Source organism: Callithrix jacchus, chromosome 4, assembly GCF_049354715.1.
Source record: "Callithrix jacchus isolate 240 chromosome 4, calJac240_pri, whole genome shotgun sequence".
Lineage (NCBI taxonomy): Eukaryota > Metazoa > Chordata > Mammalia > Primates > Cebidae > Callithrix > Callithrix jacchus.
The window spans coordinates 28,117,416-28,140,130 of record NC_133505.1 but is presented as its reverse complement, the minus strand read 5'-3'; the positions used below and the strand labels follow the sequence as shown (position 1 = coordinate 28,140,130).

General features: G+C 41.9%; 1 protein-coding gene across 3 annotated transcripts in view; it reads left to right on the top strand.

The window, feature by feature from the left end:
• LOC100411063 (serine/threonine-protein kinase MARK2-like) overlaps positions 1-20,485 on the top strand; it is a 47,496-nt gene extending 27,011 nt beyond the window's left edge. The window contains exons 5-7 of one of the 3 annotated variants that reach the window (XR_004741678.3): positions 16,062-16,180; positions 20,009-20,086; positions 20,348-20,485. The gene's annotated coding sequence lies outside the window, so the exon portion shown is untranslated. Of the gene's footprint in view, positions 1-16,061; positions 16,181-19,791; positions 19,893-20,008; positions 20,087-20,347 lie in introns of those variants that run through there. The other 2 variants (XR_013533812.1, XR_013533813.1) reach the window with 2 other exon arrangements.
• The last annotated feature ends 2,230 nt before the right edge of the window (positions 20,486-22,715 follow it).

Sequence of the window (22,715 nt, the reverse complement as noted above, 5' to 3'; positions counted from 1 at the left end):
GTAGCTGGGATTACAGGTGCCCACGGCCATGTCCAGCTAATTTTTGTATTTTTAGTAGAGATGGGTTTCACCAAATTGGTCAGGCTGGTCTCAAACTCCTGACCGCAGGTGATCCACCCACCTCAGCCTCCCAAAGTGTTGGGATTACAGGTGTGAACCACCGTGACCATCTGATCTTGGGTTTCTTTTATCCCATAGGCATCACTTGGGCACTTGCTCCTGTGCAACTGGGCCCAATGGCAGAGCCTTCTAGGGGGTGAGGGAGGAGATGGTCCTCACTGAAACCAGGTGCAAACCATCAATCTAACCTCACCATTACTAATCAACAATGCTGACAAGGTAGTATAAACCATCCAAAAACTCCACAGACCTATGGGTACAAAGTACCACTAGTAATCAATATGTTCTGTCTTCCCAGGGAACAATGCTATGCAGGTCTATTTCTCATTTCAGTAAAAGTTCAGGCCAATTCTAGACCTGCTGGAATCACTTCACAGAGCACAGCATCTCAAATGCAACATGTTCAAAACTGAGATCTTGATGGTGCTTCCTCGATTCTTCCTCATCCTGCTAATGACAACTTCATTATATTTGCTCAGACCAAAGACCATGGCATCATGTGACAACTCTCTGTATTTCATGCCCCACCTCCAATCTATCGACACATCCTGTTGGTGCTACCTTCAAAATATGTTCAGAATTTGGCTGAGTGCAGTGGCTCACACCTATAATGCCAGCACTTTGGGAGGCCAAGGTGGGTAGATCACTTGAGGTCAGGAGTTCAAGACCAGCCTGCAAAACATGGGGAAAACCAGTCTCTACTAAAAATATGAAAAAAAATGAGTTGGGTGTGGGGGCATGCACCTGGTCTCAGCTATTTGGAAAGCTGAGGTTTTCAATCACTTGAACTTGGGAGGTGGAGGTTGCAATGAGCTGAGATTGCACCACTGCACTCCAGCCTGGGAGAGTGAGACTTCATCTCAAATCTGTATATATATTCAAAGTTCTATCACTCTCACCTTCCTCACTCACACTACCATGATCCAAGGTGCCCTCATCTTTCACCTGCTGCTGTGGTTTAAATGTGTGTGTCCCTCTAAAATCCATATGTTGGAACTTAAACCCCAACCTGATGGTACTAGAAGGTGGGATCTCTGGGAGGTGATTCAGTCATGAGGATTCTACCCCCATGAATGGGATTAGTGCCCTCATGAAAGGGCTGCAGGGAACTAGCTAGGTCCTTTTTTCTTCTGCCATGCAAGGACACAGAGAAGGCACCATCTATGAGAAACAGGCCCTCACCAGACACAGAATATGCTGGTGCCTTGACCTTGGACTTCCCAGCCTCTGGAACTTTGAGAGTCAGTTTTGATTGTTTAGAAATTGTCCAGTCCCAGGTATTTTGTAATAGCAGCTGGGCCTCAACTAAGACACCTCCTAACTGGCTACCGGCTGTGCCCTGCCCCCTTTCAGTCTCCTCTCAACATAGCAGTCAAGGCAAACCCATGAAAAGTGAGTCACTTCTCTGCTAAGACATCGCAAATGACTCTCATCCCACTCAGAAGAAAAGCAGAAGTCCTAACTCTGACCACGGGCTCAGTGTGACTTGGTTGCTCTTGACTTCTCTGATGCCATCACCTGCTACACTCTTTTCTCCACTCTAGTTGGACTACCTTCCTCGTTCCTCAACATGCAGGCACACCTCCGCTTCTGGCCTTCCAGGTTCCCTCCACTGGAATGCTCTTTTCCCCTGCGATCTGTTTTGCCCCCTACTTCCTGCAGGTTTTCTAGTGGGGGCTTTCTAGATACTTACCTAAAACTTCAGTCTCCTTCCAACATTTACAGTCCTCTTCCAGTCTTCAGTTACTTTTGTTTCTTAGCCTTTATCACTGTCCAGCACTACACACATTTACTTATATGTCCCTTTTACAGACTGTCTTCCTTCTAGAATGCAAGTTCAAGAAGGGTAGGAAGGTTGCTTTGTTTACTACTGTATTCCCAGTTCTCAGAACTGAACCCGATACATGGAAATTACTCAGTACATGTTTTTTGAATGAATGTTACTCATAATCATAGATCAGTAATATCATGGATCTGTCAGACTGTAAATTGTTTTGGAGTATGAGCTATCATATATTTTAATATTCCACATTGTATGTGATATATATCTCTGTTTTTGCAGGTTTTCAGTAAACATTTATTGAAAGAGCTAAACTGAAATATGCTAACCTTTAAATTAAAAGTGTACCAGTTTTAATATTTGGAGCTGTGAACGACTTTCTAAAATAATACAAATGTTTAAGATTTTATACAAAAGAGTCGCTATGCTTGATTATATCGAAGATATCACTGAATATGTAACACCATTATTTTACGTTCTATGGAGACAAAAAAATGCTGCCAATTAAATTATGATTAAATACTTTTTTATCATTTTAATTTTTATTTGGCCCTCATTGAAATAGCTTCTTAAGGCTTATTTAGCAAAGACATTATATCATGTTTGTGTGTGTGTGTGTGTGTGTATATGTACACACATATGAAAAGTCAAATGTAATTGAAACAAACTGTCTAAGCATTCCTGAGACAACTTCACATTCCGAATTCAACTCTTCACAACCATTTTTTGACATTGACTCATTAATGTCCATGTTTCAAAATCAAGAATGTTCTTTAAAGAGCGCACTCTTGTCTCTGGAATTGTCCCCCAGGTCCCCGACATGATTTAGCACTTTTGGATGAACCAGAGCAGGCAATGACAGCTACAGCTACATTGTGACCACTGCCTGGTCTCAGTGCCTGTCACAGGCACTGAGTTCAGCAATGTTAAAATAGGAAAAAAATTTGCATCTTAGAGTCAGTGACATCAGGAATACAGTGAGATACCCACTTCCAAAGGTCTTAATGGTCTTTTTAAAAAAATCAATTCTAACTTTTTCCTCTTTCTACTATTGTAAAATAGGTGAATTTGATTAACCATAGCAATCATTTGCAGCACATGCAAAGAAAGCCTTTCATTAAAATTTATCCTAATTATTTGCACAATAATAATCATACGTCATTAAAGTGAATTGCAGGAGTCAGAAAATTATTAAAGGTTGGTAATAGTTTTAATCCATCCAACTGAAGAAAAATAGTCCTTCAAACTCTGATTATAGTCAGTCTTTTATAGACTTGTTTGGAGGACATTTACACACAGCCTCTAGCGTACTTCAAGTCATATCTAGTCACTTGTAATACCAACTACAATGTAAATGCTATGTCAACAGTGGTTATGCTGTATTGTCTTAAAATTTGTATTATTTTTTATTGTTATATTGTGGTATTTTTTTCAGAATATTTTCAATCTACTGTTGGTTGAGTCTCTGGATGTGAAACTCCAAAAGAGAGAGGACGGGTTATAACCTTAATCCAAGAGAAACATATGACGGTTATTAAGATTGCAATGTCTTTTTATTATCTCTGTAGTAACTGGTTACTAAAGTGACTAGTTATTAAATATATTTTTAAATATTAAACAGTTTTTCTTGAGGTAAAGCTCACAGAACATAAACTTCATGATTTAAGAATATATAGATCTGTTTCTACAAAAAATAAACAAATTAGCGGGTGTGGTGGCCCATGCTTGTCGTCCCAGCTACTTGGGAGGCTGAGGTGGGAGAGTGGTTTGAGCTTGGAGGGTCAAGGCTGCAGTGAGCCAAAATTGCACTGTAGTACTCCATCCTGGGTGACAGAGCGAGATCTTGCCTCAAAATAACAACAATAGTATCTAATTCACAATATTGTACAACCATCGCCTCTATCTAGTTCTAAAGCATCTTCATTGCCCCCTGCAAAAGGGAACCACTTACCCATTAAGCAGTCTACTCCCCTTCCCCCTGCTCCTAGTCCTTGGCAACCACCAACCTTTGTCTCTGTAGACTTACCTATTCTAGATAGCTCATGTAAGTGGAATCATATATTACGTGACCTTTTAGACTGGGTGTGGTGGCTCATACCTGTAATCCCAGCACTCTGGGAGGCTGAGGTGGGCAGATCATGAGATCAGGAGTTCAAGACCAGCTTGACCAATGTGGTGAAACTCTGTCTCTAGTAAAAATACAAAAATAAGCTGGACGTGTTGGCATGTGTCTATAATCCCAGCTATTCAGAAGGCTGACTCAGGAGAATCATTTGAACCCGGGAGGTGGAGGTTGTAATGCGCTGAGATTGTGCTACTGCACTCCAGCCTGGGTGACAGAGCGAGACTTCATTAAAAAAAAAAAAGTGACTTTTTTGTATGGCTTCTTTTACTAAGCAGGTTTTCAAGTTTCATCCACCTCATAGGACATGTCGGTACTTCATTCTTGTTTATGGCTCCGTAATATTCCACTGTCTGACTATACCACAGTTTCTTTAAGCACTTACCAGTCGATAGATGGGTTGTTTCCATTTTTGGCTATTGTAAATAGTGCTGCTATGAGCACGGATGCACAAGCTTTAGTTTGAATACCTCTTTTTCAGTTCTTTTAGGAATCTACCTAGGAGTGGAGTTGCTGGGTCATATGGTAATTCTATATTTAACTTTTTAAGGAACTGCCAAAGTGATTTCCGCAGAGATCGCATCATTTCATATTCCTACTGGCAATGCATGAGGGTTTCACTTTCTCTATGTCCTCATGAAACGTTAAATAAATGATTAAAAACAGTTTTTTTCTGAAACTGTAATATAGAATTTACAAAAATATAAGATTACAGAACTGTTTGGAGAGCATTTTGGCACACAGCTTGGCATTTTTAAACATTAACAGTGCAAAGTATTCGGCACTTCCCTGCACTCAGAGCCCCGGTTATTCTGAAAGCCATGTGGCACTTGGCCTCAAAGTTAGTTTTAAGGCTCTGTCCCCTTGCTCCCTCCATGGTATAGAACATTCCCATTTCTCATAGGCCTTTATGTCTCCATTCTCTTTCTGCAGAACACAAAGTCTTCCTCTGTACTCCCTGCCAAGTAACTCCTTCCAACCCCTCAGTCTCATTAACATCACAGCCCATAGGGAAAACCATCAGAGGCGCTAACAGCTGCCCACACATCTCCCACTGCAGTATGATAATGTCTAATGAGACTTTCCAAGGCTCACCTTCAGCAAGACAAACTCCAATTCTCCCTGCTGGATTCCTGCTGTTCCTGTCCCCAGTCCAACACCTTCTTGTTATGAAAACCTGGCAGTTTTTCAATTAAGCAGATTTCTCATGTTTTTCCAGAAATCTCATGATCCTGGTGTGGTGAAAAGGACAGAATATCTGGGCTCTGGGCCCCATCTGCCACCCATGACCTTTATTCTTTACAGCATTTCCTATTGAGTTTCTGCCATCTGCAAAGTACTGAATTATATAGCAGACAGATCACTGGTCCTGCCTAGGTCTCAAATCTGTAACATGAAGAGGAGATATCTTATCTTCCCTGGATCTGATGATCCTGGACATCCATTCCAACTGAAAGTAATTCCATGCTTATGAATTGGAAAGACTGTTTTGATGGGAGGGAACAGTGGTTCTTAGAAATAGGTGTGTAACAAATGAGTAAATGTTCCCAAAATATTTGGGAGAGGAGATGAGACATGGAAAGAAAATTGCCAGTTGCCATCACTTTCACAAGACCCCCCAAATTCAGCAGAACAGAAATCTCAGTATGAAAGGCAATCCTCGAACTTAAATGCATTTTTGTGTATTAGCCTTATTTTTCCAATTTCTAGGGAACCACTGGCTTAGAGGAGAGAATCCAAAGAAGCAGAAACCCACTCTCCCATTGACGTCTCAATAATGTGCCATCTGAACGATTTCTCAGTTCTCTCTCTGGTTTCTTTCTCAAGTAACTCAAAAGTTCTCACCGACCCATTTGAGCATTTTCAAAGTGTAACTAGCGTCTACAGACACTAGAGGGCAGAGGGCAGCCTGAGGTCCGGTCCTGAGGCTGCAGAACCGTCACCTCATTTCATTTTCCCTGTGTGCCTCCGAACGGCGCTGCAGCTCGCGTCAGTCTTGTCCCCAGCTCGGATGCTCCTGGCACTGAGCTCCTTTCTGGAGAGGGTAGGGAGAGTCTATCCTATCTGAGACGCAAACTGAGGAAGGGGCACCCTGCCTTCCTGGAGATGCTGCCCTGCATCAGAAGCCCAGGAGGAGCTTTCCTCTTTGTATTTAAATTCTGTAACTTGCATTCATCATTGGCATAAAAAATATTTATAGGGCCTGGCGTGGTGGCTCAAGCCTGTAATCCCAGCACTTTGGGAGGCCGAGGCGGGTGGATCATGAGGTCAAGAGATTGAGACCATCCTTGTCAGCATGGTGAAACCCCGTCTCTACTAAAATACAAAAAGTTAGCTGGGCATCGTGGCGCGTGCCTGTAATCCCAGCTACTCAGGAGGCTGAGGCAGGAGAATTGCCTGAACCCGGGAGGCGGAGGTTGCGGTGAGCTGAGATTGCGCCATTGCACTCCAGCCTGGGTAAAGAGAGCGAAACTGTCTCAAATATATATATATTTAATATAATATATAAAATATATAATATATATATAATTATATATTTATAAATCTATTTATAAAGTCCTTTAGCAGCGTCATAAGCTACTGAACGTGGACTCAATAGACGCTGCGCCGTCAGGGTTGAGTGGCCCATCACACATGCTGAGGAACATTTTCCTGTCGTCAGTTTCTTCAGGGACAGCAGGACGACATTCTCCCTTCCCTCCCTCTAAAAAGGCAGGCAGGATAGCATCTTTGGTGTGTCTTAGCATTCTCACACACAGTGTTCTCAGTTCATCCTGAGCCTTGAGAGGGAGGTATTCTATTTATCCCTGTTTCATTATTCTTTTAAAACTCAGTCTCGGTTTTCAAAAATCAGTTTTAACAATTTTACACTTTTCAAAGTGAAGTTGATGTTAAAAACATGAAATACCATGAAAGAGCTTTTCATGAGGAGGAACGTTCCCAGTCTATTCCTTCCCACACGTCACCCCTGGTTCTGCAGCTAAAGGCAGCCTTTAAGAACTCTTAACAGTTTCTATTTCAGGATTTAGTGGAGGTCACCTCCCTATCTCCAAGTGATGTGCCCATGATATTACTGCTTGTTTTATTGAGTCTAGATGATAAATGATCAATTGAGTTTCTCTTATAACAGACAAGGATTTATCCTTTTTTTTTTTTTTAGATGGAGTCTTGCTCTGTTACCAGGCTCGAGTGCAGTGGTGAAATCTTGGCTCACTGCAATCTCCTCTCCACCCCCTGGGTTCAAGTGATTCCCCTGCCTCAGCCTTCTGAGTAGCTGGGATTATAGGCACGTGCCACCATGCCCGGCTAATTTTTTGCATTTTAGGAGAGACTGGGTTTCACCTTATTGGCCAGAATGGTTGGGATCGCTTGACTTTGTGATCCGCCCACCTTGGCCTCCCAAAGTGCTGGGATTACAAGTGTAAGCCACCGCACCTGGCTGTTTTTAGCTTTTTGATAAAGTCCCTTATGATCCCTGTTTTGAAGATGAGAAAACCAAAGCTCACAAGGTTCGAGTGACGTGTCCAAGGTCATATAAACAATAACTGATGGAGTGGCAATGAGGGAAAGAGGACTCAGTTTTCCTAATTTTAGGATTTTTGTAATTTCCACCCCACATTGTAAGGGACTGAATCTACCTTTGCAAATATTATAACCCAGAAAATGATGACAGTGAAAGAGATCTGACCTAGCCAACTCCATCTTGCTTCCAGCCTCCAAGATGTCCTTGTTCATTCCTTGGTGTTGGCTCAACTAACTTTGGGAGGAACCTAGTTTATAGTTTAACTTTGAAACAAAGATGATGACAGCCCTTTCCCAAAACAAATCCCTTTCCCACTTGGGCACTAGACTGCCTTTACAGGACAAACAGATTAGCCACAAGATTAGAAATTATTATTTAGGAGTTGTGCAGCTGGAGACTGTCAGGTTCTGAACCTCCTCAAATTACTCCTGGGGATAAATCACCATTGTAAAATCTAAGATCAGTGCTTGAGGTATTTTGCAGATGCTGTGCTGGATGTATCAGCTGGCAAAACCCAGATTGATAAACTGGCTCAGCTCGTCTTGTGGCTCCCACCAAGGGACTGACAGACAGCACAAGAGGACAGCTTCAACTCACTATGATTTCATCTCCAACCCAACAATCAGCACTCCTGACTCACTGGCCCCCTACCCATCAAATTATCCTTAAAACTCTGATCCCTGAATTCTCAGAGAGACTGATTTGAGTAATAATAAAATTCTGGTCTCCCATAGAGCCAGCTCTGCATGAACTAAATTCTTTCTCTGTTGCGATCCCCCCATCTTGATAAATTAGCTCTGTCTAGGCAATGGGCAAGGAGAACCAACCGGGCAGTTACAGGACCACTTCAAGGCTTACCTGCCAGGGTAATTACCTTCTAGGCTTGTCTTCAGATGTCAAGACTGATGTAGGGGCTGGGCGCGGTGGCTGACACCTGTAATCTTAGCATTTTGGGAGGCCGAGGTGGGCAGATCACCTGAAGTCAGGGGTTCAAGACCTGCCTGGCCAGCATGGTGAAACCCCATCTCTACTAAAAATACAAAAATTAGCCAGGTGTGGTGGCACATGCCTGCAATCCCAGCTACTTGAGAGGCTGAGCAAGAGAATCATTTGAACCCAGGAGGCAGAGGTTGCAGTGAGCCGAGACTGCACCATTGCACTTCAGCATGGGTGACAGAGTGAGACTCCATCTCAAAAAAAAAAAATAAAGACTAATGTAGTAAGACTCCTTAAAATGGGTCTGACAGATAAAATACAGGATTCTCAGTTAGATTTGAATTTCAGACAAAGAACAAATACTTTTTAAGTATAAATATACCCTAAATATTGCACAGGACATACCTACTAGAACATGCATGGGACAGATTTGCCTTCATTTGCTAAATCGGGCAATTATAGCAGAGAAAAGATTTCTTTCCCCACCCATTGCTAGGTTCAAGGTTGAGACTCATGGTTGAGACTCCTGTAACAAGAGAGAGCTTAACAAGAGAAGGGTTCAACAAATTTACTTCAAATAATTTTATGTGACAAGGGCTGGGCACAGTGGCTCATACCTGTAATCCCAGCACTTTTGGAGGCTGAAGTGGGATGATTGCCTAAGTTCAGGAGTTCAAGACTGGCCTGAGCAACATAGTGAGACCCCCATCCCTACAAAAAGTTTGAAAATGAGCTGGGTGTGGTGGCATGCACCTGTAGCTCCAGCTACTTGGGAGGCTAAGGTAGGAGGATCACTTGGGAGAATCCTCAGTGGGAGGAGGTCAAGGCAGCAGCAAGCCATGGTCATGCCACTGCACTCTAGCCTGACTGACAGAGCAAGACCTTGTCTCAAACAAAATGAAAGAAGTTTTATGTGACTCAGACACCTTCAGAAATAAATATCCAAAGAAACAGGGAAAACTGTGTATGTTTATGAACAGTCACGCAGAAGTCCGCTTGGATAAAGGGGTATAATCTAATGGTTATAAACAGGAGGGAGCTTAGCAAGTCCTGTTCGGATTCTTCTTCGTGTCTCTGTGTTTTCAGATGGGGACATTCCTTTCCTCCAGGTATATGGTGGGCCCCTGGAGTGAGAGATTTACAACCTACATCAGAGGAAAAGGAACCAGGGGAAGAAAGTGGGGGACACCTTCCAGCTTCTGTTGTCTTCTGAAATGCCAAGGTGCCCTATTGTGGGGTAGTGTGTGCTGAACCCCATCACAATTCTTATTTATGACTATGAATCTAGGCTTATACTTAGGCTGCTTTTCCTTTTTCTTTTTTTTTTTTTTTTTTTTGAGACAGAGTCTTGCTCTTTCGCCGAGGCTGGAGTGCAGTGGCGCCATCTTGGCTTATCACAACCTCCGCCTCCCAGTTTCAAGCGATTCTCCTGCCTCAGCCTCCTGAGTAGCTGGGATTACAGGCACCCACCCCATGCCCGGCTAGTTTTTGTATTTTTTAGTAGAGATGGGATTTCACCATATTGGGCAGGCTGATCTTGAACTCCTGACCTTGTGATCCACTCACCTCGGCCTCCCAAAGGGCCGGGAATACAGTTGTGAGCCACTGTGCCCGGCCTAGGCTGGTTTTAAACCTCTAGAACTGTGGGTACAGTAACAGGTCTGTGGTTTATTAATGACAAAGAAATTTTTCTGAGAAAGACACTATTTATGATTTTCATATAGATAAAAAACAGGCAAAGTTAAAATATATAATGTTTACAGATACAGACATAGAAAGTAAGATTACAAAGAAGAACAAGTCAATTGGTAACACAAAATCAGGAGAGGGGCTACCTGGTGTGTGTGGGGTATGTCATGAGAAGAAGCATGCTTGAGACCTCAAAGGTTTAGGGAAACGGTGTGCATTTCATTTTTTGATGTAGTATGTTTCTTTTTTTTTGAGATGGAGTTTCACTCGTCACCCAGGCTGGAGTGCAATGGCACAATCTTGGTTCACCGCAACCTTTTCTCCCGGGTTCAAGCAATTCTCCTACCTCAGCCTCCAGAGTAGCTGGGATTGCAGGCATGTGCCACTATACCTGGCTAATTTTGTATTTTTAGTAGAGAGGGGGTTTCTCCATGTTGGCCAAGCTGGTCTTGAACTCCTGACCTCAGAAGATCCACCCTCCTTGGCCTCCCAAAGTGCTGGGGTTAAGGCGTGAGCCACCTCACCCAGCCTGATGTAGTATATTTCTATGCACTGTTTGTGCATATATTAAAAAAAAAAAAAAAAGGCTGGGTGCAACGGCTTGTGCTTGTAATCCCAGCACTTTGGGAGGCTGAGGTGGGCAGATCACTTGAGGTGAGGAGTTCAAGACCAGCCTGGCTAACAGGGTGAAACCCCATCTCTATTAAGAATACAGAAAAAAAAATTAGCTGGGTGTGGTGGTGCATGCCTGTAACCCCAGCTACTTGGGAGGCTGAGGCAGAGAATCACTTGAACCTGGGAAGCAGAGGTTGTAGTGAGCCGAGATCACACCACTGCACTCCAGCCTGGACAACAAAGTGAGACTCCATCTCAAAAAAAAAAAAAAAAAAAAAAGAAAAGAAAAAAGAAAATAAGCTTTCCTAGATTCTGAATGACACAGACCAAGGTTGTAAACCTAGCTGTAGCATCTCTAAGATTTGGTTTCTTTATAGAATGGGAATAATAACACATAGCTGGCAGCACTGTTGTGTGGTCTAAAAATAATATATGTAAAGAGCAGCACAGGGTGTGCACCTAGCTAGCACGTCTTTAGGAAATGCTACTGTCAAGCAAGTCTATGTGGGAGTGAGGCAGAGATTATGCCAGAACATCCGCATCCTACGAGGCAAAGCTGTGGTCAGATCCTGTCTTTGCTTCTGTTGGCTGTTGCCTTCTTATCTAAACTCTTTATTTTGCTAGCGCATATTGAAATTCTGAAGAAATCACCTGAAATTTCACATAATTTTGAATGTTGAACTACTTTAAAAATAAAATGCAGCCCTTTAAAAAATAGATTTGTGAATGAATGAGTGATGTTTGTAAAGAGAAGAGCCAAAAAGGAAAGTCAATTCCTGGTTAATGTTAAGTTCTAGCTTCAAAGCACAGGAGATATGAAGAGAAATCAATGAGGAAAAGTCTGTTGATTGGAACAGGCCATCATTTGCCACGGACATGCAAAAGGCAAATTATTTTCCTTAATTGTACACTCTCAGGCTCCCCGCTGGATAAAGAGATTTTTAGCAAAATTCAAAAATGTGATTTTTTTTTGCATTTTCCCATGTTCTATATACTTCTATATGGAATTACTAACACACTGAAGTCTTATGGCTTAAAAAAAATGACCAACTTCCCTTGACTGAAGAATTTGCTTTAAGCCATAATTGAATGTTAAACAAAGCCTCTTAAAAAAATAAGGTAAAGAAAACCTTCAAATTATGAATGCTAATTGAAGAATTTTTCATTTAAGTATTCAGAATTGGCAGAAAGGAGGATTCATCATGTCAATTTAGAAAGAAATATTCTATAAAAATTCATTTTTATACATTTGCATTGAGTTAAAATATCCTGAGAGTAAAACATCCAGACTCACCAGTAATACAATCACATAAGTCAAAATAATATTGAGAAATCATTTTACCCTCAAAAATATTAACAGTCACTGCTGCCACAGCTGTGGTGTACAGTGAAGTGGGTTTTCTTGCACTTTGCTAGTGGAGTGTAAACTGGGCAATCTGGAAAGCAGTTGGCTGGTATATATTAAGAGCCCAAAACATGTCTATATTCTTTGACCTTGTAACTCTATAGACTGTTTCCCTAAAACCTCAGAGACACAGCTTTGGCCAATAAGACCTACCCTTCATCAGAGGTCTGGCTTCCAGTTCATGGAATAAATGTGTACGCATATTATCATTATATTTTCTGATGATGGTGGAAAAGTAGGCTATCTAAACTTGTTCATCGAATGGGAAATGTGAGGTAAATTAGTATGTGCTCACATTACAAGTACATTTACCAAGATTTAAATGAAAAGATAAAATGCTCACAAGTTTACATTAAGTGAAAAAAGCAGTAGGCAAATAACACACAGTTTTCTCGACTATGCAAAATACACACTTATAAAAATATTGGAATACGAGAAACCAAACTACTGGCAAGTAATAATTTTAGGATTGTGGGCTTGCAAGTGATTCTTATTTTCTTCTTTGTATGTTTTCCTGTTTTCAAAATCTTCTATAGTAAGCACTATTACCATTATAATAAAGCCAAAAGAGATACTTTAAAAACTTCTGAGTCAGTGGCATTTTTCTGTAATGGTTATACATGAATTGACTCATGTTCAGGGGAGAAAGGAAGCTAATGACACAGGTACAATATACCATTTCGTTTCCTCAAGGCAGGGTTAAAATGGGATTTCTCAACATGTGGTTACTTCAAAGGGTGCGTGCAGCATACATTACCAATTACCAGTAAGTTGCATGATTTCACTATATTTCTAGAACTCCAGTGCCTGAGTTAAACAGAAGTCATGTTTTCCATGTTGATATATGAAATGACATACGTCTCTAGTTCCTTGGGAGAGCATGCAATTTGTAAGGCCTATTATTTTTATGTTATGAAACCCATCTCTGTAATTATTAGGCAGTAGGCATAATGAAGTTGGCTGAATACAAAGGAAGGGGAAGCGAAGTGTTTCCAGCTCTCTGATGTTTTCTAGTGATAGCCATTGATTAGAACACTGTTATTTTAAAGCAATTCTACTGAAAACGGAATATGTTTACAGAACATTAAGTGATGACTTTACTGAGCTTTAAATTTCATGATTTGGGCATCAGTCTCTCCAGAATTTCAGGATATGTCTTAATATGTTTAGAGTTGTTGTAAAAAAACACCTGAGACTGGGTAATTTATAAAGATAAAAGGTTCTTTGACTCATAATTCTGGTGGCTGGAAGGTCCAAGATTGGGCATTGGCATCTTGTTGAAAGCCTTAGGTTGCTTCAACTCACAGTGGAATGCGAGCCAGTATGTGCAAAGAGATAGTGAGAGAGGAAGCAAGGGAGATGGGGTGGGGGTGGGGGGTGCCAGGCTCTTTCTAACAACCAGCTCTGATGGGACTTAATAGAATGGCAATTCACTCGCCCTGAGGGAGGGCATTAATCTATCCACGAGGGATTTGCCTCCATGATCCAAACACCTTCCACCAGGCCCACCTCCAACACCACTACACTGGGGCTCAGATTTCAACATGAGTTTTAGAGGGGACAAACGTCCAAACCACAGCATAGCATGGTGGGAATAGGATAAAGCAGGGATCCATTGTTAGATTTTACTCACAAGTAAAATGTGTTGTTCTGAGTCTTCTTGGTCAGATCCTCCTTTCATATAATAATTCCTAGATTGAAAGGGTCAGTTCTAGAGTGACATTACATATACTGTTGTTTACAATGCAATGCTCTTTGCAAAAACAGGTTTAGGTTAAAGAAAGGCCAGTGGTCAGGCTGACTGGCAACATACAAAGGAAAGGCTGTAAAAACTTTAACTTTACAAAGTTGTTCTTCAGCATTTTGCTATGTGGCGTTTACTATTTCAGAAACTGAAGAACAATATTAACTGAAATGTTCATAAAGTCATCAAGTTTATATACCTCCTTTTAAAAATATTATTTGAGAGGTGGGAGAATCATTTGAGCCCAGGAGTTCAAGACCATCCTGGGCAACATAGCAAGGCCCCATCTCTAAATTAAAAAAAATAAAAATTAAAATGTCATTTGATCCTGGAAGTCTCACACATTATAAAGGAAATATTTAAATAAGGCTCTTTAGGTTACTTGAAACACTCTTTGGCTTGGCTTAGCTTGGCTGAAATGAACATTGTATTATGTTGAAGAGTACTTTGTTCTGCTAATATATAATATTATATATGTACTACTGCTTTATGAATTAATTGTTTCATGGATGTTGGCTTATATCCGCAACTAGGTTAAAAATAGCAGTGGGCAGGAGCTGTGTCTTATATTCCTTTTGTATTCTCCATGGTATCGAACATAATGTGAAAATAAGGCTGCATTTGGAAAGAAGAGGAAAAACACAAGACCAGTGAGAGAGAAAGCACCAGAGAATGAAAATCTGAAAGGAGACTAGGGATGCTTCAGCCTAGAAGAACAATCTAGGGCTGGACTTAAAGGTCTGAGGTCTGAAGACCCTGCAACATGTCCCCTTCCAAAAGAAGCTGTTACAGGTGGGGCTCTGTTTGACTTTTAGAAGGATTTTTGCTGGGCATGACTCCTTACATTAAGTGAGGAAATTTTTAAAACTTTTGTGCTGATGCATTCATATTTGAAATGCAGTCTAATGTTCTTATTGAGTACATCAAAGGAAATAGCCCTATTTTATAATCTATTGGAGCTTTAAGAAAATTTTAACTGGATCAAATCAACTATGTGCAGAGATGCTTTGAGTTGCTTTACGAAGCACTCATATGATTTATGGCATCGATTCCCAGGTATTTGTAAAGGATTATTTCAGAATTAATCAATTATATCTTACATCATCACCCACAACAATCATCATCTTTAGCTACCATTACATTTGGACCAAAAGAGTGAACATCTTAAAATTCCTCCGGAATAAATGATCCATGCTAACTCTCATCAATTCCTCAGACAAGGGTTCACTTGGCTAGATGTTAAGGTTTCAATCTGGCCAGGCACAGTGGCATATGCACGTAATCTCAGCACTTTGGGAGGCCAAGGCTGGTGGATTGCTTGAGCCCAGGAGTTTGAGACCAGCTGAGGCAACATGGTGAAACCCTGTCTCTACAAAAAAATGCAAAAGTTAGACGGGAGTGGTGGTGCGTGCCTGTAGTCTCAGCTACTTGGGAGGCTGAGCTGAGAGGAATCCTTGAGCTCAGAAAGTCGAGTCTGCAGTGAGGCATGGTCACACCACAGGGCAACTGAGCAAGATCTCGTGTCAAAAAAAAGTTTGAATTAATAGCATGCAACTTCTTGCTGCTGTTATTTAATTAATAGTTTATTTGATAAATATACTCCACGAGAGGCATTCCAAATGGATTTGGGGGATAAAGACAAACTTCTTTATGTTTGTGGAGATAAGCATGAATAGAAGGAGGGAGACCATCAGGAATGATACGTGTTACCATAATCATGTATGTGAACTACAACACATAAAACTAAGTCTTACGTTGAGAAAAACAGTTGGAATTTAAGCACTGCTGGTGTGTTATTTGGTAAGCTAGGGTATCTCGGCTTTGAACCCATGCTTCCATATCCTGTTTTGTTAGGCTGGCACTCTGCAAACCTTTCTCTGCGTTGGTTGCTCCCTTTAGGCTCTGCCAATTGGGCGCTAGAGAGAGACTGTGGGGCTGGAGGGGCAGACAGGGTGCTCTCTTTTCCGTTTGCTTCAGAGTCACCTTAGCTGTATAGGCAGCAGCAGTTCCCTCCAGAAGCCACATGATTCCAATTTGCTGACTTCCTAAAATGTAGAGAACCAGCCTTATCATGCATGCCCAGAGATCTGGCCTCACTGAACAGGGAACTCCCTCCCTTCCTCACAGGTCTGGGTCTCAGCTCCTGAGGACCGTCTCCCAGATTTCTGAGGCACCAGCATTATCAGAGCAACAGTCGCTCCTCAGAGGTCTGAATTCCCGTCTGTAGCGACCCACTCTCCAAGCCTGTGAGTTTCAGTCATTCCAACCTTTTTCTCTATTTCCTCAGTCCTGGGGGGACAGCAGCATCCTATGGGGGTGTGAGGCGTCTCTGAGATACCTTACTCTTCCTTTTTGCCTTTTGAGTTGTTCCATATCTGGCTAGCAATTCTTGTTACTACATTCTCTCTGTTAAACCAACCGGGGTGATTTCTGTCTTCCTACTGTATCCTGACCAACACAGCTTCCTCAAACAGTAAGACTGGGGTCAATGTTAATCTTCATAAAATGCACATGGCTGGTTGCTGAAAATTTTGGGCAGATAAGAGGGAAAAATGTGTTCAAGTTTTTGTGTGAATATGTTTTCATTTCTGTTGGGTAAATACCGAGGAGTGGAATGGTTGGGTCACAAGGTATTGGTTGAACTGTTTATGAAGCTGTCAAAATATTTTCCGAAGTAGCTGCACCATTTAACATTCCTGCCAGCAACACATGAGGATCCCAATGCTTTACATACTCTCCAATACTTAGTATTGTCACTCTATTTTAGCCATCCTGGTGGACGTGTAGATGACATCTCATTGTGATTTTAAATTTCATTTCCCTAGCGACTACATTGAGTGTCTTTTCATATACTAAATGCCTTTTGGAGGTGCATTTTGGTGAAATATCTGTACAAAACATTTGCCCACCTTTTATTAGATTACTTATCTTCTTGTTGTAAGAACTATTTACATATTCAAGATATCCATCTGTGTTTGGCAAATATTTTCTCCCAGTTTGTGGCTTGCCTTTTAATTTTCTTAACATTTTGAAAAGCAAAAGTTCTACATTTTGATTAATTATTATTATTATTTTTTGAGACAGAGTCTTGCTCTCGTTGCTCAGGCTGGAGTGCAGTGGTGCAATCTCAACTCACTGCAACCTCTGCCTCCCGGGTTCAAGTGATTCTCCTGCCTCAGCCTCCTGAGTAGCTGGGATTACAGGTACCCACCACCACACCTGGCTAATTTTTGTACTTTTTAGTAGAGATGGGGTCTTGCCATGTTAACCAGGCTGGTCTCTAACTCCTGACCTCAGGTGATCTGCCCACCTTGGCCTCCCAAAGTGTGCCTGACCTTAATTAATTTATTTTTAAAAACTCTTTTCAAAACTCAAGATCACTAAATTCTCCTATTGTAGAAATGTTATAGTTTTGGCTCGTATATTTAAGGATTCATTTTGAGTTAAATTTAGTGGATATTGTGAGATAAAGATTCAGGTTTTGTGGTTTTTTTTTTTTTTTGGAACTGACACTCCAGTTGTTTCAGAACCATTTCTTTGAATGATTATCTCTTTTTTTTTTTTTTGAGATGGAGTTTCATTCTTGTTACCCAGGCTGGAGCGCAATGGTGAGATCTCGGCTCACCGCAACCTCCACCTCCTGGGTTCAAGCAATTCTCCCGCCTCAGCCTCCTGAGTAGCTGGGATTACAGGCACGCGCCACCATGCCCAGCTAATTTTTTTTGTATTTTTAGTAGAGACGAGGTTTCACCATGTTGACCAGGATGGTCTCGATCTCTTGGCCTCATGATCCACCTGCCTCGGCCTCCCAAAGTGCTGGGATTACAGGCTTGAGCCACCGCACCCAGCCTTGAATGATTATCTCTATCCCATTGAATTGCCTTGGATCTTTGTCAAAAATCTATTGGTTACACGTGTGTGTATTTTATTTCTAGAGTCTGTATTCTGTTCCGTTGATTTATATGTCCATCTTGATACTAATATGACACTATTTTGATTACTACAGCGTAACAGAAAGTCTTAAAATGAGTTAGTAAGTTCTTCAACTTCTTTTTCAACATTGCTTTGGCTACTCTGGTTTCTTTGCATTTCCACATACATTTTAAAATTAGCTTGTCATGTTTATAAAAATAAAGTCTGTTGGGATTTTAATTGGGATGTCCTTAATTCTACAGACCAATCTGGGGTGATAGCAGTAAACATTTTATGATTTGTTACATTAAAATACTTAGGTCTATCTTGCACTTCGAATGAATTTTACCATACGTGATTTTGTGACATCATGAACTGCTCATTTGTGAAATATCAGATTACTGAGTCATGCAGAACTTCCAAAAGTTTACAAATTATATTATATATGTAAAATTATATTGATTAATATCACTATCTCACTGAAAACGTCTTTAAGTATCAGGGAGCTTTTAAGCTCACAGTGGCACAAACATGTTTCTAAAAATTCTGACTTTTTCATGGAAAGCTCTAATTTTATCACTGGCAACAAAGGCTTTCAGTTGTTTTCCTTGAAGTGTCAGCCTTACTTTTGGTTCTTTTTTCAGAAAACATCTGCTAAAAACTCAAGCCTGAATCTGAGTTGTCTGTCAGTTGCTCTTAAAAAAAACACAACAATGTTAAAAGACAGACTGTCAGAGTGGATCAAGAAACAAGACCCAATTATATGTTGTCAACAAGAAACTCCTTTTTACAATGGGGCCAATTTGAGGGTGGAGGGTGAGGACTGAAAAACTAGCTATTGGGTATTATGCTGATTACCTGAGTGACAAAATTGTCTGTACACCAATTCCCCACAATATGCAATTTGCCCACTTAACAAACCTGCATATGTACCCCTTGAAACTAAAAGTTGGAAAGGAAAAAAACTCATGTTAACTATAAAGGCATATAAAAGTAAAAGGATGGAGAAAGATATACCATGCTTACACTAATCAAAAGACAGCCAGAGTAGCTACATTAATTTTAGACAGAGCAGGCTTCAGGCCAAGGAAAGCTGGAGGGGATGAAGAGGAGTATTCCATAAAAATAACAGGATTAATTCTCCAGGAAGATGTAATAACCCTTAATTGTGAATGTCCCTTACAACAGAGTATGAAAATACATGACACAATAACTGATAGAACCCTAAGGAGAAACAGATGGATCCACCATTATATTTGGAGACTTTAAACACCCCTTTATGGGTAATTAATAGATTCAGCTAGCAGAAAATCAAATAAAAATGGTGTTTTATGAAACAAAACCAAATAATGGTTAGGGCAGCGGCCAACTCAAACATAGAGCCTTTCTCTTGAGACAACCATTGTATAGCTGACCCAGGAACAACACGGGTTTGAACTGAGCAGGTCCACTTATGCATAGATTTTTTTTCCATAAATATAGTGAAAATTGTTTTGGAGATTTGCAATAACTTGAAAAAACTCACAGACAAACCGAGTAGCCTAGAAATATCAGAAAAATTAAGAAAAAGGTATGCCATAAATGCATGAAATATATGTAGATGCTAGTTTATAATTTACTATCATAAACATATACAAATCAGTGATAAAAAGGTAAAATTTATCAAATCTTATAAACACAAACGCAGACCATATGTGTTTCCATTCCCAGTCAACAGAAATGTAAACAAAAGCAGTAAAGATGCAGTGTTAAGTCATAACTACATAAAATTAACTGTAGTACATACTGAACTACTGTAATAATTTTGTAGCCACCTCTTACTGCTGTTTCAGTGCGCATAAGTGTATCCACTTAAAATGCCACATGAGCAGTTTGTCTCTCTAGTAAAATTCATATCACAGTAAAAAGTGATCTCTTGTTCTTACGTATTTTTCATCACGTTTAGGGCAACACCATAAACCTTGAATAACATTATGGGACCCACATGAACTGCCACCAGTAATGCTGGAAGTGCTCCCAAGAAGCAGAGAAAAGTCATGATGAAGGCGTGTATTTTCTTTCTGGGTCCACAGGGGGTGCAGCTTCAGGGGCAAGAACTACCTAATGCCCCTCTCTCCTCTCTCCATCCAGAAGACTTAACCGTTTTTGTTTTAAACTTTCAGGGGGAAAAAGACCAAAGATCAATCACTCCAGTGGAAGTTTAGAGGAACTCTCTTCATTGGCCAGGGGGCTTGGAAAAGGTGGGAATTCCTCCCAGGTTAAAAGTCCCTGTCTCCCTCATCAGGGCGGATTTCCCCCTCTGGGGTCCCCTTCCACAACCCTCGTGAAAGCTGCATTTCCTCTCCTGGATTCCATACTTGGGTCCCTTCCACACTCTTCGTGGAAGACTTTTTCTCTCTCCTTTTTCTCTGCCTAAATAAATCACTTTCTGCAAAAACTTTTTGGGGTCCGGTATTTACTTTACAAGCTGTGCCCAGCGTGGTCCTCTCTCCCATTCTCAGGTGAGTGAAAGACCAAAAGCCTGGAAAAAAGTCCTCTCAGGGGAGCTAAGCACTCCCCTGCACCCCAAAAACCTGCAAACATTTTGACGAGTCAGCCATGAGAGGGGTACACAGGAAAAAAAAAAACCTTCAAACTGTAAGTAAAACCGTTCCCATTCTGTCTGTCTCTTTAAAAACACCAAAGTAGCAGCGCCAAGCCTCGGGGACAAAAGCCAGCCTGTCTTTAAGCGGCGAGGGCCAGGTTTAAATAAAGGCGCAGTTTTTCCTCCAAACTCTCTACTTGCTTTCTGCTCCTCTGGGCCAAAAACCTGCAGGAGGCAAGGCAGGCAAACACTGTCTGCAGTTACCTGGTGTCCCCGGCCGTGTGTTCTTGCAGTAAACTAAACCTGCCCGGGAAAAAAGGCAAACACTCTCCCCGGGTCTTTCACTCCTTGCCGTTTGGGAACTGAAACTGGAAAACCGTGGCTCAGCCCCAGGGATGGGCCCAGGCACGTGCTGCGGCCACTGTCACCGGCGCTGCAGGCTGGAAAAAAACAGCAGGGGTCGGGCCCGGTGGCTCACGCCTGTAATCCCAGCACTTTGGGAGGCCAAGGCGCGTGGATCATGAGGTCAAGAGATCGAGACCATCCTGGCCAACATGGTGAAACCCGGTCTCTACTAAAATACAAAAATTAGCTGGGCGTGGTGGTGCACACCTGTAGTCCCAGCTACTCTGGAGGCTGAGACAGGGGAATTGCTTGAACCGGGAGGAAGAGGTTGCAGTAAGCCGAGATTGCGCCACTGCACTCCAGCCTGGCGCTTGGCGACAGAGCAAGACTTGTCTAAAAAAAATAAAAAAAGCAGGGAGGGGGCAAGGTATAGCCCAAGCCTGCACGGAGCCAAAAGGCACGGTGGCTTGTACAACAGCCCGGCTAGCCTCGCCGGCGTTCCCTAGTCAAAACAGCAGTAAGAAAGGGGCCCAGGGTGAGCACATGGTCCTGGCATCACGGCAACCACGGCAAGACAGGCCGCAAGGGGCGGGGCACGCCTTCTCCTCTGGCACATAGCAGTGTAAAAAGGCTGCCCTGGGTCTTCGCCTGACAGCGGTGGGTCCCTGTGTGCCTGTGTGGGCGGGACTGAAAAAGCAGCGCGACTAGGGAAGTAGCCTAAATGCACAGGCAGTTCTGGCAAGGTCAACACGGCAAACCAAAAGCGGCGGGGGGGGGGGGGGGGGGGGGGGGGGGCGGGGGCAGCAGGGGTCGTGGTTCTCAAAACTCACAGCCGGCCCAGCAGCGGTTGCAAACAAAAGCCGTCTGTGTAACCCGTGCCCAATTTTTAAAATCACAGCGGCAAGCAGTTTTTTTCTCTCAGCAGGATGGTAAAAACAAACAAACAAAAAACCAACCAGTCGTGGCCTAATCAGGCCAGCCATACCATCTCACGGTGCAGCATTCTCATTCAAATAAGGCTTAAAAAAGCTTTCTGCCTTCCCTTCCTGCAGGTGGCCAAGATGGTAAAGGAGTTAAGGTGCAGAACTGGCAGCTCTAAGGTTACTGGTACAAATCCCTGGTAAAGACAGTCTTAAATTGGGGGAATCTTGAAAAAAATTAGAAAGCTGAAGGCTATGGGACCTTGTGTTTTGTGTATAATTTTTCTTGCTTGAGATTGGCTCTTGCTCTCCGGCAAAACTTTTCCATCTAAAAAAGTATAGTTAAACCAGTTCCAGGGCCCAAATAGTTAATGGCAGGGTTCACAACAACAAGGGCATTTTCCTATAGTGGAAAATGGGTTGGTAAAGAAGGCCCGGGTCCTAAGGGCATCCTTCGGGCCTCAGCCATGCGGCCCGCCTTCTTTAAACTGTGTGTTTTAACAGCCCCTTCCTAAAATTTTACCCTTCTAGGGCAGTTTTCTAATTTGGCCTGTGTAAATTAAACTTTGGCTGGAAAATATTGATGCCCATCTCCTAAGCCTCACTGGCCTCGTCAAAAACTCGTTGGTACATACCACTCAACCCAGCAGCCCTTCATGCCTCCACAGTGGTCACTAAAGGTCATGTAAACAGTAAGCGGTTCCCATAAGGCTGGTAGGCGTAATTCAAATCCAGTACGTGGAAGGCCCCCCCGCAAAAATAATCATGCATCTTGGGCACACTAAAATTCAAGGTATTAATTGGAGAACACTCCAGTTTCCAGGACCTTACCTAAGGAAGGCCTCAGGTCAAGCGGCTATAATTAAATAACTGGGAATGCTGGCATTCCTTGTGTTCAATTTCAAATTGAAATTTTTTTAAGATTGTGTGCTTCTCTGCCCACAGCAAGTCCCCATTAAAATGTATCCTAAAAAATTAAAACCAATTTAACACACAATCTTAAAAAAAAAAAAAAAAGCG